The following is a 16,409-nucleotide window of genomic DNA, read 5'->3' as shown; positions in this document are numbered from 1 at the left end:
CTGGCATCTTCTGTGATAGGATTTCCCACTTCGGTACTTCTTCTGTTTTGATGTAGGTTTTCAGTTCATCATCAGTGACATCTTTCAATAGAGGCGGCGAAGAAAATTCACAGTTTGTCCAATAATTTAATTCCGTGTAGTCTGTTGCGGAAAAGTTTAGCTTAGGCACTTAGGTACGTTCGAATTGTTTTCCTCTTTTGGTCTCTTTCTCTTGCCTTAATGATGCGGCGGAGGCCCAGTTCTCTTATATGTTTTCTGGGATCTTGAGTCATAGTAATCATAACATGTTCTGGATGCGCAAAGAACCCATTTCTCTCTACAACTGGGTCAATTACAGCTTTGAGTTCATCTTCAAGATATCTTGAGGTTTCAATACATTGGTGCACGAGCTTAGGGCCATCAGTAAAAAGTTTGGTCTTCTTAATACAAAACCACATCGGCATATATGACTTCAGAATGAATATTACTATTTCCTGGAACTCAGCAGTTGGATTTTCTTGACTAATGTAGAGTCTTAAAGCACGGTTCGCTGTTGTTAGCCACCTTGAGTGAGACAAAGGTCCTGGATCCCTGATTGATAAATCTTTTGGGCATTTACCTGATTTAATCGCTTCTGATATTTCCAGCAAATACTTCTGATCCTTACTAAGAGTTTTTTTGTCTATCTCAGGGATTTGGCAATCAATACTTTCAAACTGCACTACTGGAAGTGTTTCACATTTGATCAATTTCCCACCAATCGGTCCTTTCAAAGAATTTGGCCCGGTCGACTTACCATCTAAATACTGAAATAAATGGCGGAAGGGTAGTTCATTAAAATGAAGAAGACAAACTGCCCATTGCAGAGGCTTACCTAAGTGTGTTTCAATACGGCGTATTATACCGTTTTTCAATCCGGTGTTAACATTGGTGCCATCACAGCCAATAACGACTAATTCGTCCAAAGAAATGTCATTGCTTGTCAAATAGGATATAATAGAGGTCGCAATATCCTCTGAACTTCCTGAATTCGGGGTCACGTGACCCAGAAATATATTACCAGGTTCTTGTATTGCACCTGAGTCTATCAGTTTTTTACAGTCAAACTATTCAGACTATAATGATATAGACTACGTTTGCTGTGATTGGTAGTCGTCATCATCTGATTTAATTAATTTCTGAGGTTATGTCTATTTGGAACCAATAATTGTGGAAATTGAGAAGCTACTGGCAACAAAAGTCGACCTAGTAAACATCAAAATGTGGTAAAGGATTGTATACATTAAAAGACAAAACGCGAACAATTATTAAAATAGGGTTCAAAACAAAAGCTCACAAATTGCAGAATCGATGAAAAACAAAGCGGAGTTAAGAAGAATGTGAAGGTATATCGGCAAATTCAGGTAGAGCCCTTTAGGGATCCTAATAAATTGTATAATATAAGACGAGTATGGGAAAACGAATGGAAGACATTTTATTGTAGAGTACGTAAAATTCCTTATGTAAGGTGCATGTGAATGTGCACTTGGAAACAATGTATGAGGAGCGCATGGGTATCACCTCATTTTATATGGTGCTGCAAGCTGTTTGAGAGAAACTTCAGTTATCAAATCAAGATATCAGGAAGAAATTAATGAGTTTGTCAGAGGGAAGGTAGCTAGCGCTTTCTTGGTTTTCCAATTGGTCTCTTTCCCTGCATTCCAGCATTCAGCGCTCTTTTTGGTAGTCTATCCTCTCCCATTTTTTCACATGTCAGGCCCATTGCAATCTTTGTATTCTAATGAAGTCTGCCAGGTGTTGTCGTCAAAACGGCAACACCTGTTGCCGTTTTGACTAAATAAAAGATTAAATAATGTGTAGGTGGGATTGATATTCGTTACTTGTTAATTTTTTGATTTCTTATCTTTGTAATTTAATTTTAAGGATTCTCTTTGTCTAATAAAATACATACAAAACTTTTTTGCAGAATCCATCTTGTTTTATTCATTTTCTTTGTCCAATATTTCTCGTTTACCTCTAGTAGCTATTATCTTCCTATATTTCCGGTTTTCAAATTTATTCCTATTTCTGAGCTAGTACGAAAGACATAAGAATCACCCCGTCATCTTCTTAACAGCTACTAGGAACGTATGTAATTTTGGCTATTATTATTGTAGTAACCTCTTTCCCTGTGAGTTACAGAGGTTGGTTTTCATCCTGTAGTACATGTCTACCTAACTTATATTCCATAATAAATTGTAGTAATGACTTACCTTTAGTCCGATAGTCCATTTCTTCTGAAATTTCTCACTAGATATTCATCCTATTTTCCTTGGTGGAGGTAGGGAGGTAGTTTAAATCATCGTAAGAAAGATATGATGATTTAACAGATTATATCCTTCGAACTTCCTCCCTTTGTGGTTAGCAGCTTTACCGCCATTTAGATCATTTCATAGACAATCTTTAACACTAGAGTTTAACGACATGTTGTTTTTGACTATTATACATCTTCTATGTAGATTGGCTAGAAAGCTACAGAAGCTTCGAACAGTTCTATTTGGCCCTGGTTTAACTGATATCCTGCATGAGGTTGACATCAAATCTTCTCATAGAAGCAGTAAGGTCTACAGCTTTGTTGTGCAGAAGTTTAGCCTGTAGAATTCTAATTGTTGTCCTTGCGATATCTTATGACCTAGAAAGGTGCAATTCCACCTGTTATATGCTTTAACTTAGGCAGCCTCTAATACTTTATACAGTCATAACATAATATCTACTAATAATTCTATTGTTAAACTTATTACTTTTTAGAATATAAAAAACCGACATATTTGTTTCGCATTTCAGCATTTCACAAAGTCAAATTAAAGTACCTTGTCCATTTGTTACGCTCAAGAGAGGTACAGGGTTATTCACTATATTTTAATCCCCCTGTAAACTGCTTTATTTACAGAATTAGAAAAAAATGTAAAATACAAAAGTTACACAATTTTTTATGTAGTTTTCGAAAATGATAGTAGAAAAACAAAGAAGGTGCAAACAAAATGGCCGCAGATGTTAACTTTGGTAATTTAAATGGAACACCCTGTATATGGTTACACAATTGAATAGAACGTTCTGTAACCAACATTTCCATATTAAATTTAATGGGCCTATCTGGAAAAATAAGCAAGATACTAGATATTTTGAATAAATATTTCATAATGGTAGGCTATGACAGTGATAGGAATATCATTTTTTATTTATTTAGAATAATAGAATTACTTAATACCTAATAGAAATACCTGGTTTCAACTTCCAGAAAGGCGTCTCTACACGTGGAAATCCCCTCAAGATGGACATCAAGGTAGAATAGTACGGAATTAACTAGACTACATCCTAATAAACCATCGATTTCGGAACAATATTAAAGAAGTAAAAACTTACCCCGGCGCCGACATAAACTCAAATCATAATTTACTCTGCCCCAAAATACAAATTAAATTAAAGAAACTAACAAAGCCAACTAAGCCTAGTAAGATATACCTCGACCCCCTTAAAAACACCCAAATGCGCGAACACATATCACAGCAGATAATAGTAAAATGCACAGAATATCAAATATATCAAACGAAAACAGAACTATTAACGAATGTTGGTAGGATATTCAAAACTCGATTTTAGAGAACGTAAGGGAATCTTTAAAAACAACTACAATGTTGGCAAAAAATGACTGGATGAACCAAGAAATTCTAGACCTGATGGAAGTTCGACGAAAATACAAAAATAGAAATATTATCAAATACCGTGAAATCAACAAACTCATAAAAAGAAAAATTAAACAGGCCAAAGAATCCTAGCTCGAGAATTCATTGAAAGAAATAGAAGACCTCCAAAAAAAGCATGACAGTTTCAACCTCCACAAGAAACTTAAATGTACCTCCGGAATTAGAAAACAGAAAAATGCTCACGTACTTAAAACCGCAGACGGAAAAATTTGTGATCACGAACAACAGTGCAAAGAATGGGAGAGACACATCACTGACCTTTTTGACGATGCTTCTCGAGAAAATACTCCAAATACTACCTGTGACAACCAATTAGACAGAGGTCCCAGTATACTGAAGTCAGAAGTCATAAAAGCAATACAACAGGCCAAAAACAATAAAGCACCTGGACCAGATTAAATCCCTATTGATCAAATCCCTACTTAAACTTTTAGATGAGGAAAACATTACCTACTTGACTACTTTCTTTAACAAAATTTACAACGAAGGAAAAATACCAGATGATTGGTTGGAGTCACTGTTTATAACATTACCAAAGAAAAGCAGGCCCACCAAATGCAGCGATTTTAGACTAATCAGTTTGATGAGTCACACACTTAAGATACTTTTACGTATTATACAAAACCGAGTATTCCTTCTGTGCGAAATGAGAATGGGTAATAAGCAATTTGGATTTAGAAATGGTCTAGGAACTAGAGAAGCACTATTTTGTATGCGCGTTCTATTACAAAAAAGTTGTGAATTCCGAAAGAACGTTTATGTTTGTTTCATCGACTTTGAGAAGGCATTCGACCGAGTACAACATGATACACTTTTCGATTGCCTGCAGGCAGCAAGACGTTGACCACTACGATATAAGACTGCTGAAATACTTATATTACAATCAAGTAGCCTCTATCCAAATTGGAGACAGTCGTACTGAAAAACTACCGGTAAAACGTGGAGTACGACAAGGTTGTGTTTTATCACCCACCCTTTTTAATCTGTACTCTGAAGAAATCTTTAGGGAGGCTTTGGATGACAGACAAGAGGGAATAAGGCTAGGCGGAGAAGTAATCAACAATATTAAATACGCTGACGATACAGCCATTCTTGCTGAAAATTTACAAGATCTTCAGACACTACTAAATCTAGTCAGTGAAGCAAGTTATCGGAGAAGCCTTAAAATCAACCTTTCAAAGACAAAGTGGATGGCAGTTGGAAAGATTAATATAGATCAAGGTCAGCTTTCTCTTGATGGAGAGGAGTTAGAACGGGTAAATCATTTCAAGTACCTTGGCAGCTGGTTAAATGTAAATTGTGACTCTGATGAAGAGATAATAACTAGGATCGAAATATCACGGAAGGCTTTTATGACCTGGAAACCAGTTTTATGTAACAGAAACCTGTCGATGAATATTCGAAAGAAGGTGCTGAAATGTTATGTGTGGTCTATTCTATTGTATGGTTGTGAGACATGGACGTTAAAAACCACAATGCTAAACAAAATAGAAGTATTCGAATTGTGGTGCTATCGACGAATCCTAAAGATATCGTGGGTTTCGCACACTTCCAATGAAGATGTTCTTCAAATGCTGAATTCAGAACGTCTGCCCATAAGCATCATAAAGAGGAGAAAAAGAGAAAACTTCGGCCATATAACTAGAGCACCTAAATACCATCTGCTTCGCCTTATAATACAAGGAAAAGTGGAGGGAAAGAGATGGATTGGTCGAAAGAAATTTTCATGGCTGCGTAATATTAGACAATGGTGTGGCTGCACAGTAGAAGAATTATTTCGCGCAGCAGCTGATAGAGAGAGATTTCAAGAAATTGTAAACATGATGACGGCCAACGTCTGAATACAGACACAGCACCTAAATAAGAAGAAGAACTACCATATTTAAAAAATCATGTAACTTTTGTATTTTACATTTTTTTCTAATTCTGTCAATAAAGCAGTTTATAGGGGGTCAAAATGTAATGAATAACCCTGTACCTCTAGGAATAATTAAAATGGTCGAAAACATCTACCAGAATAACACAATAAAAGTAAAAGTAGAAGATGAATTAACTAACCCAATTGAAGCTGGCATATGGGATAAGGCAGGGGGATTCCTTGAGTCCTTTATTGTTCAACCTGATAATGAATGAAATAATAAAAAAAGTAAGTAAAAAGTAAAAAAGGATACCAAATGGGAGAAAAACAACTTAAAATAATCTGCCATGCAGACGATGCACTATGTAATCTCTCAGAGTGAAGATGATTGACAACGTATGCTGCACCAGTTTAACATACGCACCAGAAAACTTACAGAAAACAGAAAACATACGCTCCAGAAAAAAAGACAAAATACATAGTTATAACAGCAAATACAATAAGATGTAAATTGGAGCTGGAGGGTCAAATATTAGAACAAGTGATGGATTTTTAAAAATCTAGGCATCACACTACTAGCCAAGGAAGGCTCGAAACAGAAGTGGAGATCAAGTGAATAGAGCAAACAGTGCCGCAGGTTGGCTGAATGACACAATATGGAGAAATAAAAATATCGGAAAAGAAATAAAAGGCAGAATTTACAAAACAATTATCAGACTAATATTGACATACGCGGCAGAAATACGACCCGACACACAGAGGACAAAAATATTGCTCGAAACAGCGGAGATGAATACCGTTCGAAAAATCGATGGTAAGACTCTATGAGACAGATCTAGAAGTACAGATATACGACGGAGATGCAAGGCGGACAATATTCATAACTGGGTAAGAAACAGAAGAATAGAATGAAATGACCACCTAAGCCGAATGACAACAAATAGTGTAGTAAGAACAGTGAGAGACGGTTCCCCAATAGGAAGATGATCAGTGGGAAGACCACGAGAATGATGAAACGACAACTTATTAGAGGCACATTGAAAAAACAGACAATCATGTCTATATAAAAAGAAGAAGAAAAGGAAGGGCTTATCACTTAAAAAAATGTTAATATACTACAATTTAATTTAAGACACTACAATAATTTAAACCAAAATTTATATCCTTTATAAATAAAGTAATCTTTACAATTTATGTCTTTCGCTCTGCCAACAAAGCTATTAAATAAAGAATTAAAGTAATGAATTTAACGTTGTCAGATTTTTAAGAAGGAATAGTTATAAATATTCATGTATGCCAGTGAATTAGTTCTACTTGAAAACTTTTCTTGAAATATCCATTATTTAAATTGTGGTGTATATAAGTCATGCTCAGAAAACCGAGAAATACGAATTTACGAAGAGTCTATATAATTCTCTGCCAGCGTATAACTTATTTTAGCGGTAAATGATTTGTATTGACTACATACTACCTACTTACTAGAAGTAGACGACTTTATACAGGGTGTCCCATAATTAATTTTTTGGTTAATGGCACTGGCAAAGCCAAAAGCCAGTCATTGCCAGTCATTACCAGTCAGTAGTAGTTGAGACACGATCGAAGCAACATCGAATCTCTTTAATAACCGAATCAACGTATTAATATTTGATATTTGTTGTGATTTCTTTTTACTAGTCTAAAAAGTGATTTGCAATTAGTGTTTTGGAACAGGTATATTATAATTTTTAATTGCTTGCTAATTACAAGAATTCATAAAGTAAGGTAACACATTCCAGCCTGTTTTTTGTTTCTTGTTGTTTTTTAAAGTATTTGGAAGAACATAAGCGTATCGTTAGCTGTATTTTCGGAAATATGCCGTCAAATTTAATATGTTCTTGCTGCAGCAAATCATACAAACCAAATTTAATGTTAAAATGCTCGGTGTGTACTAAAGTATTTAGACATACTTGTGTTAACATTAGTGCAAATGAGCTTGAACTGATTAATGATGAAGAGAAGGGATGTGACTGGTCTTGCATAAATTGTAGACAAATTGGTAATCAGATTAAGGACTTAAAATCATTAATTCTCTCACTTCAGGCTGAAATACAAGCCCTAAAAAATGATAACCAGATTTTGAAATCTTCTTCGAACCCACTAGAAATGGAAGAAATAATACAAGAAATCAACGAACGAAATAAAAGAAAACGAAATGTTATTTTCTTTGGTGTGCCGGAACAGGATCAACAACTATCTGAGGATCATCGTAAGATTAGCGATAAGTCTGAAGTTCAAAAAATAATCTCAAGCGTAAGTCCTAATGTGAATACTGCCAACATTAAGCTCTTCAGACTTGGGCAAGTTAACCAAGGGCGAATTCGACCAATTAAGGTCATATTAGATGATGAAAATGATGTATTTGCTTTAATACGGCAAGCTAAATTTCTAAGAAATGGGAACTACAAAAATGTGTCAATGTCATTTGATCGAACTAGAAATCAAATTAATTATTACAACAATGTAAAGGTTGAACTAAACAACATGAATGCGAGTGGAAATGGATCTTTCAAAATCAAGTATATGAATGGTATACCCAAGGTAGTGCCTTTAAACCAATAGAGCCCGACAGTGTTGTAGGATGTGAACTTATATGTTATTACCAGAATGTACGTGGTCTTAACTCTAAAGTTTCAGAGTTTTATACTAGTGTAAGTGAGGGTGAATATGACATTATTGCTTTAAGTGAGACCTGGTTGAACAAGGATGTGTCCAGTCTAGAGTTGTTTCCTGATCAATACGATGTGTATAGAAAGGATCGAAAATTTGATGTTGTAGATAAAACCACTGGGGGAGGCGTTTTATTAGCGCTGAAGACGGAGATTAAATCGTCTGTTATCGATGTATCCACATACGATCTACAGTTTCCCCTAATCGATATGTTAGCTGTAAAATGTTGTGTTGGTTATAGAAAATTTTATGTTTTAGTTCTTTATATTATTGATAAGTTAAGTTCTGAAGACTTCGAATACTTTTTTGAATGTTTAGAACAACTGGATATATTTAATGAAACCATTGTTATATTAGGTGACTTCAATGTACGCAAGTTTGTAGATCAAAGCAGATTAGATAAAAAAACATCAACTCTATTAGATTTTTTAAGTTTATTTAATTTAGTTCAATACAATGATGTGCCTAATAACTTAGGTCGTTTGTTGGATTTAGTAATGTCATCAGAGAAATGTGATATTATTCATGATAATTCTTCACTGGCTAAAGAAGATGGTCATCATCCTGCACTTATGATAAAGATTAATAATTTGGGAAAAAAGGAAATTAGGTTTTTACCAAATTCTAATTCGAAAATGTATAATTTTCGGAAAGCAAATTTCACTTCTCTGTATTCTGAACTATTACAAACTAATTGGGACTTTTTAGATAATTACGATGATGTAAATATAGCATTAAAGCAATTTTATAATATATTGTATACAATAGTTGATAGATATGTTCCGGTATACAAAAATTATAAACATAAGTATCCAAATTGGTATCACTCAGATATTATTAAAAATATTAAACTCAAAGCCAAAAACCGTCAAAAGTATAGAAAAACAGGAAACGAAATATATCACATAGAATTTAAAAGATTGCGCAAAGTTATTAAACAGCAAATTAAAACTGCATATAACAATTACATTGAAAACATTCAAGACAGTATTACCATTGAAACAAAATCATTTTGGTCTTATGTACATACTAAAAATAAGTCATCGCGAATTCCAGGTGAAATGTGCTATGAGGGAAATACTTTTGATAATCCCCAGGATATTGTCAACGCTTTTAAAACATTTTTTGAAAAAGTATATGTATCTACTGACAATAATGAACCAGAGGACATCAGCGTTCAGGGTTTTAATTTACCAACCATTAATTTTTTGACATTTGAAGAAAATGAAATTCTGGAAGCTTTTAAAAGATTAAAAAATAAAATGACGACTGGTCCAGATAAGATTCCAGCATTTCTAGTTAAAGATTGTACACGAATATTTGTCAAACCGCTTCAAAAACTGTTTAACTTGTCTTTGGAAACTGGAAAATATCCTGAAATATGGAAAGAGTCAAAAGTATGTCCTATATTTAAAAATGGAGTTAAATCTGATATATCTAATTACAGACCTGTCTCTCTGTTGTGTAACTTCTCAAAGATTTTCGAGATTGTTCTGTATAATCGTATATATCCGTGTGTTCGCGGCTATATTGCACCTTTCCAACACGGATTCATAGATAAACGATCTACCGTCACAAACCTGGTAGTGATGACACAATTTATTTCTGAAGTATTAGATGAACAAGGACAAATTGATGTCGTATATACAGATTTCTCGAAGGCATTTGATAAGGTGGTTCATCCGTATTTATTATCCAAGTTATCAAATTTAGGATTTTCTGTTAATTTAATTAAATTCTTTGGTAGTTATTTAATAGGAAGGAGACAGTATGTATTCTATAATGGCTTTAAGTCAGATTTAATTCTGTCTAAGTCTGGTGTTCCGCAAGGCTCCAATCTAGGACCGTTATTATTTTTACTTTATATTAATGATTTGTTTCAAGAAATTAACTGTAAAAAATTGTGTTTTGCGGACGACTTAATAATTTTCTGTAAGATCGACACTATTGGCGATTGTTTAGAACTTCAGCGTAACTTAACTGCTATTGATACATGGTGTACTAATAACAAACTACTATTAAATTCTGCAAAATGTAAAGTAGTGAGTTTTTGCAGGAAATTGACGACAATTAACTTTAACTATATAATTCAGAACTCTGTTTTGGAAAAATGTAATAGCCTCAAAGACTTAGGTGTCATTTTTGACTGCAAGTTAACTTTCGATTTGCATATTGAACAAAAAGTTTCTGAAGCTATGAGAATGTACGGTTTCATTATTAGGAATTGCAGAAACTTCACCAACATAACACCAATAAAATTATTATACTATTCTCTAGTACGTCCAAAATTAGAATATTGCAGTTTAGTTTGGTATCCTATATATAATTGTTATACAAAAGATATTGAAAAAGTACAGAGAAAACTTATAAAATATCTAATATTTAAAATTGATGGAATCTATCCTAACCGTGGATGTGATAATAATACATTATGTTGTAGAGTTGACATGGTTAGTTTAGAATTAAGGAGAGAAATTAGTTCATTAACATTTTTGTATAAATTATTACATAACAGTATTGACTGTAGTGATTTATTAGCACAAATTAATTTCAACGTTCCTCGAGTTAGATCTAGATCAAACGTTTTATTTAAGTGTCCAAGAGCAAGAACAAATATATTAGTTAAATCGCCTCTTTTTGTCATGTGTAAGAATTATAATAGTATTTGCAATCATTGTGATATTTTTTCGTGCTCACTTAATGATTTGTTAAAAATGGCTTCTCTTTACTTAGATTAGGTCTCTACTATTACTTTGTAGATGTTATACTAATGAATTATGTGATTTTTTTTCTGTATTTGTCCTATAAATGGGAAACTGTTGGGCAATAAAGCTATTATTATTATTATTATTATAAAGCTATTATTATTATTACCATAAATTGGACATTATCTAATGGGTGATAGTTGACATCAAAATAAAACGTTTGAGCTCGAATTGCTGTGGCAAAATGTTGCTAGTTTTCGTTCTACATGGCGATTCAATAATATTTTTTCTATTCTTTTTAGGAATATGTATATTGAAGACTATTCAATCTATTTAAGTGAAATTGGGTATCTTACTATGATTTAGTATTACTCTGGGCTAATTAGTAAAATAAAAGGAAAAGTTATTTACCAGCAATTTTATTGCTGGAATCGAATCTTATTATTGTATGTATTAATAATATAGGTATGCAAAGTCCGCAGATAGTGTGCTACTTTTTTATAAACAAAATGGCGCCCGAAAATCGTGTTTTTTTCAATTTTTGCTCTATAACTCCAAAGATTTTAACTGTACACCAAAAACACCCAAATAAAAATTCACCGCAATTAAATTCTGCATAGAGACGGGTTTTTCCCGATTCATTTCGACGAAAACTTTTCCCGAAAAAAGCGGGTTTTTCCAACAAAATATTTAATTCTCAACTAAAATTTTAGATAAGTAATTGTTAATCAACAATTAAATAACTTGGTACTGTAAAAGCCTTTTTGTGTAGATTATAATTCCACAAGAAAATGGAAATTGAATGAAGAGTTTAGCAACAATTGAATTGTTAATTAAAAATTTACGGTCGCTATAATAACGACAATAATTGTGGTGCATAAGAACAACTATTATTTTTTCATAAAAAGACACTATACCTATCTAATGTACTTTACAAAATTGAGTTTGGAATATTTAAGCGGCCTCAGGAATATTTTAAAATTATAAACAATTTTTTGGATTATAACCAAGAAAGAAAGATAGATGGCAGAAGAAGCATCGGAAGAAAACGAATTTCATGGTTGAAGAACCTGAGAGAGTGGTTTGGATGCAGCTCGAAACAACTATTTAGAGCTACTGCCTCAAAAATTAAAATAGCTATGATGATTGCCAACCTCCGTAGCGGAGATGGCACCTGAAGAAGAAGAACCAAATAGAATATCTCGGGAAATATTAAACTAAATTAAATCAAGAAAACGGTACTCTAAAAACAGCGGCAGGATGCTTCTTTTAAAAGAAAAAACGTTTAATTATGACGAATGGTTCCTGAGATACAACCGGTTAAAATTGACCGGAATTTACGGCAAAGATATAAACAATAGGATCATAATTGTCAAACCATCACCTTTTTACTTTTGTCCTCTTTCTCCACACCAATTTTTATATCTTTAAAATGCTCATAACATATATTAACATAATAAAAACTATCGATAATACGTGTGAAAATTGCCAAAAATAGCAAAATTACAATCAAAAATTAGGTTGGAGAAAATGTAACCCTCAAAGTTCAAAATCGGTATACGTTAAAAAAATGCATTTTCTCGGCTTCCCATTGAGCAACTTCCTTCATTCTTTTTTTGTTCCCTAATAACTCGAGTAGAGCCATCGAACTAACGTATTATTAAATGTCAAACCTGCTTTTGTTTTGTTATAATAGATTAATTTTTTTATAAGAACAGAAAACTACATATTTTTGCAGTTGTAGGCTTTTTTTTAGATAAACTTACTACAAGTGTACCTTTTAAAGTTAAAAACATAAATATTCTCATTTGAAAGCTGTATAATTATTCAAACAATTTTTATTTAAACAAATTAAAATTTTGTGTTATAATAAATAAATTAATTTATTATAACAAAACAAAAGCAAGTTTGACATTTAATAATGCGTTAGTTCGATGGCTCTACTCGAGCTACTTGAGAGCAAAAAAAGAATGAAGGAAATTGCTCCATGGGAAGCCGAGAAAATGCATTTTTTTAACGTATACCAATTTTAAACTTTGAGGGTTACATTTTCTCTAACCTAATTTTTGATGGGAATTTTGCTATTTTTGGCAATTTTCACACGTATTATCGATAGTTTTTATTATAATAATATATGTTACGAGTATTCTAATGATACGAAAATTGGTGTGGAGAAAGAGGACAAAAATAAAGAGGTGACAGTTTGAAAATTATGATCCTTTTGTTTATATCTTTGCCGTAAATTCTGGTCAATTTTGACCGGTTGTATCTCAGGAACTGTTCATCATATTTAAACGTTTTTCTTTTAAAAGAAGCATCCTGCCGCTGTTTTCCGAATACCGTTTTTAGAATTTCATTTGGTTTAATATTTCCCGAGATATTCTATTTGTTTATAAGCCAAAAAATTCTTTGTAATTTTAAAATATTTCTGAGGCCACCTAAATGGTTTAATTTTAATTCTGTAGAGTGCATTAGATAAGTATAGTATCTTTTTAAGAAAAAATCTTAGTTATTCTTATGCATCTTAATTATTGTCGTTATTATAGCGACCGTAAATTTTTAATTAACAATTCAATTGTTGCTAAACTATTCATTCAATTTCCATCGGATTCTGTAATTATAATCTATACGAAAAGGGGTTTTACATTACTAAGTTATTTAATTATTGATAAACAATTATGTACTTATCTAAAAGTTTAGTTGAAAATTAAAGATTTTGTTGGAAAAACCCGCTTTTTCCGGGGAAAGTTTTCGTCACAGTAAATCGGCAAAAACACGTCTCTATGCAGAATTTAATTGCGGTGAATTTTTATTTTAGTGTTTTGGGTGTAAAGTTAAAATCTTTGGAGTTATAGAGCAAAAATTGAAAAAAAACACGATTTTCGGGCGCCATTTTGTTTACAAAAAAAGTAGCACACTATCTGTGGACTTTGCATACCTATATTATTAATACATACAATCATAAGATTCGATTCCAGCAATAAAATTGCTGGTAAATAACTTTTCCCAAAAATGGCCTATTCTCCGATAATCAGCCCAGACTATATGGATAATAAGAAAACGGTATTATTTTTACCATTGACATCAGGTGTCGCCAGCTATTATAATATTGGTTCATTAATATGATCATAAATTTTTGTCCGCCCTGTATGAACATTCTCAGACAAAAAGATAAAATAGCATTCAATTCTGCAAAACAAAATCTCCCCTTACAGGTGGATTGGTAGAAGTAGTGTATACTGATGGCCAGCACGTAGTCACGAACTTAATCCCCTAGACTTTTACTTTTGGGGATACCTAAAGTCACTTGTGTGTAAAAAAAATAAACAACCGTCCAGAATTATGGCAAGATATTTTAGAGCGAGTTAACTTTATTCGTGCGCAAAGAAACTCATTATTTAAAATAAGGCAGAACTTACACAAAAGATTTAGATTATAAAATATGTAGTCTATCAAATGGTGAACTTGTTGTATTTTTTTTTGTTCGTTTCGTTTTGAAGTATTTACTTTGTCAATTGTTTTGAATTCACTTTGTTATTGTTTTGCATATCATTTCTCATGTTTTTTAATTTGTTACTTTGTAAAAGGTTTAATAAAAATAATTGTTTCAATCATATATGCATTTTGTTAAACAAAAGTTATATATTACTAATGCATTTAATATTCATTGTTATTTTTAAGACTTTTTGAATAATGTTTGAATTTACTTTTGAAGACACGTTCCTAAAAAATAGGTAGGTACGTTTATTTCGAAAATGGTGTATGAAAGAAGAATAATTTATCAAATGCAAAACACAGGCAACATTGTAATAAAATTAAAAAAAAAATATTCTGAAAAATATTGATAGCTGAAGGAATAGTATTTAGATGCAAAACTTTAAAAAGGGTAAACCCTGTAGTTGGCTGTATACCTTCGATGAGACAACTTCGAATGAAGTAAACACTTCTGTTGTATTTAGGTACTTCATTCTAGGTAGTATTTAGATACCTCGGATGAAGCCAAGAAAACTATTGATATTTTGCTTGCCAGTTTCCAATGAGAAAAGGAAAAAGTATCGAATGGACAGGTATAGGTAATGGTAATTGTTTTTTCAAGATTCTTACCAAAGAAAACTATCTATATCTCCCAAAGGGTTCTTTGTTGCAACTTAAAAACTGCCAAAGTCTTTTTAATGTTTTTTTTTTAGTTTCTTTTTGCTTGTTTGGTTGGTTGGAAGAAAATGCTCCAGTCAGTACGCACCTTTAGACAAACTAACTTAAGCTGCATAAGAAGCTCTCAAAACAGCGACAAATAACAGATATAATTACTACCTACCATGGGGGACAACACAAATAGAAAAATAACAATGAGAGAAGGCTACTAGATTTGGCTCTCAACAAATGAGTCAGGATAGAAAATACTATACCGGGTGTCCACTTATATTTTCCCCCATTTTAACTGCCTATAACTCCTTAACGACCCAAGATAAAAATATGCTTATAAATAAAGATAAAAAAAGGTTGTTGACTTTTTTATTGAAACACCCGGTATATTTTTTTGTATATTGAAAGAACGGTTATTTACCTATCCAGCGATATAAAGTTTTTTAAAATCGGTTGTCAAAAAATGACTCAGCATTTAATTTTTAAAATGAGAGATGCAATGTAGAAATCACATAACATATTATCAATTTGCTTAGTTATGTTATTTAGTTAGGTATGTGATATCCACGTCGCGCCTCTCATTCTAAAAATTAATTACTCAGTCATTGACACAACCTATTTTAACTTTATATCGTGGGATAGATGAATGACCGTTCTTTCAATTTTCAAAAAAATATACTGGATGTTCCATTAAAAAAAGTCAACAAAGTTTTTTTCAAAAATCCGCTACTTGTTTTTCGTAATTGAAAGCGATATGAAAAACTCGATCCATTCAGACAAAACTTTTGCTAAAATAAAACATTTCAGCGAAAACCGCATATTTCTATCTTGAGCCGTTTAGAAGTTATAGGCAGTTAAAATTGGGGAAAATATAAGTGGACACCCGGTATATTTGTCGATAGAGAAGTAAAGGGAGCAGCTAATATATAAAGAAAAGAATAAAACATGAAAAAGAAAATTTAACTAAACAAATAGATATGTGAGCTCAACACAATTTAGGGAAGCATAGAAAATCATCAAAAATCTTCGCATTGACGAAGGGACGTAAAGCAACTATAAATTATAAGCATGTACAAATGAAAAGATCACTAGCAATAATCACCAAAGCAATACCGGAAAAATTACTTATCAGAATTAAGTTCCTTAAGCATCGTTCCAAAATACTTTTTGAAAATTTGACTCCCCATGTCCCACAACTAGCAAACTCATTTGTTTGTGGAGTTGAAAAAAGCATATAACACTATAAACTTAAGACAACTATCGATGGCAATAAAA

Source organism: Diabrotica virgifera, chromosome 4, assembly GCF_917563875.1.
Source record: "Diabrotica virgifera virgifera chromosome 4, PGI_DIABVI_V3a".
NCBI lineage: Eukaryota > Metazoa > Arthropoda > Insecta > Coleoptera > Chrysomelidae > Diabrotica > Diabrotica virgifera.
This window is presented reverse-complemented; position numbering follows the sequence as displayed.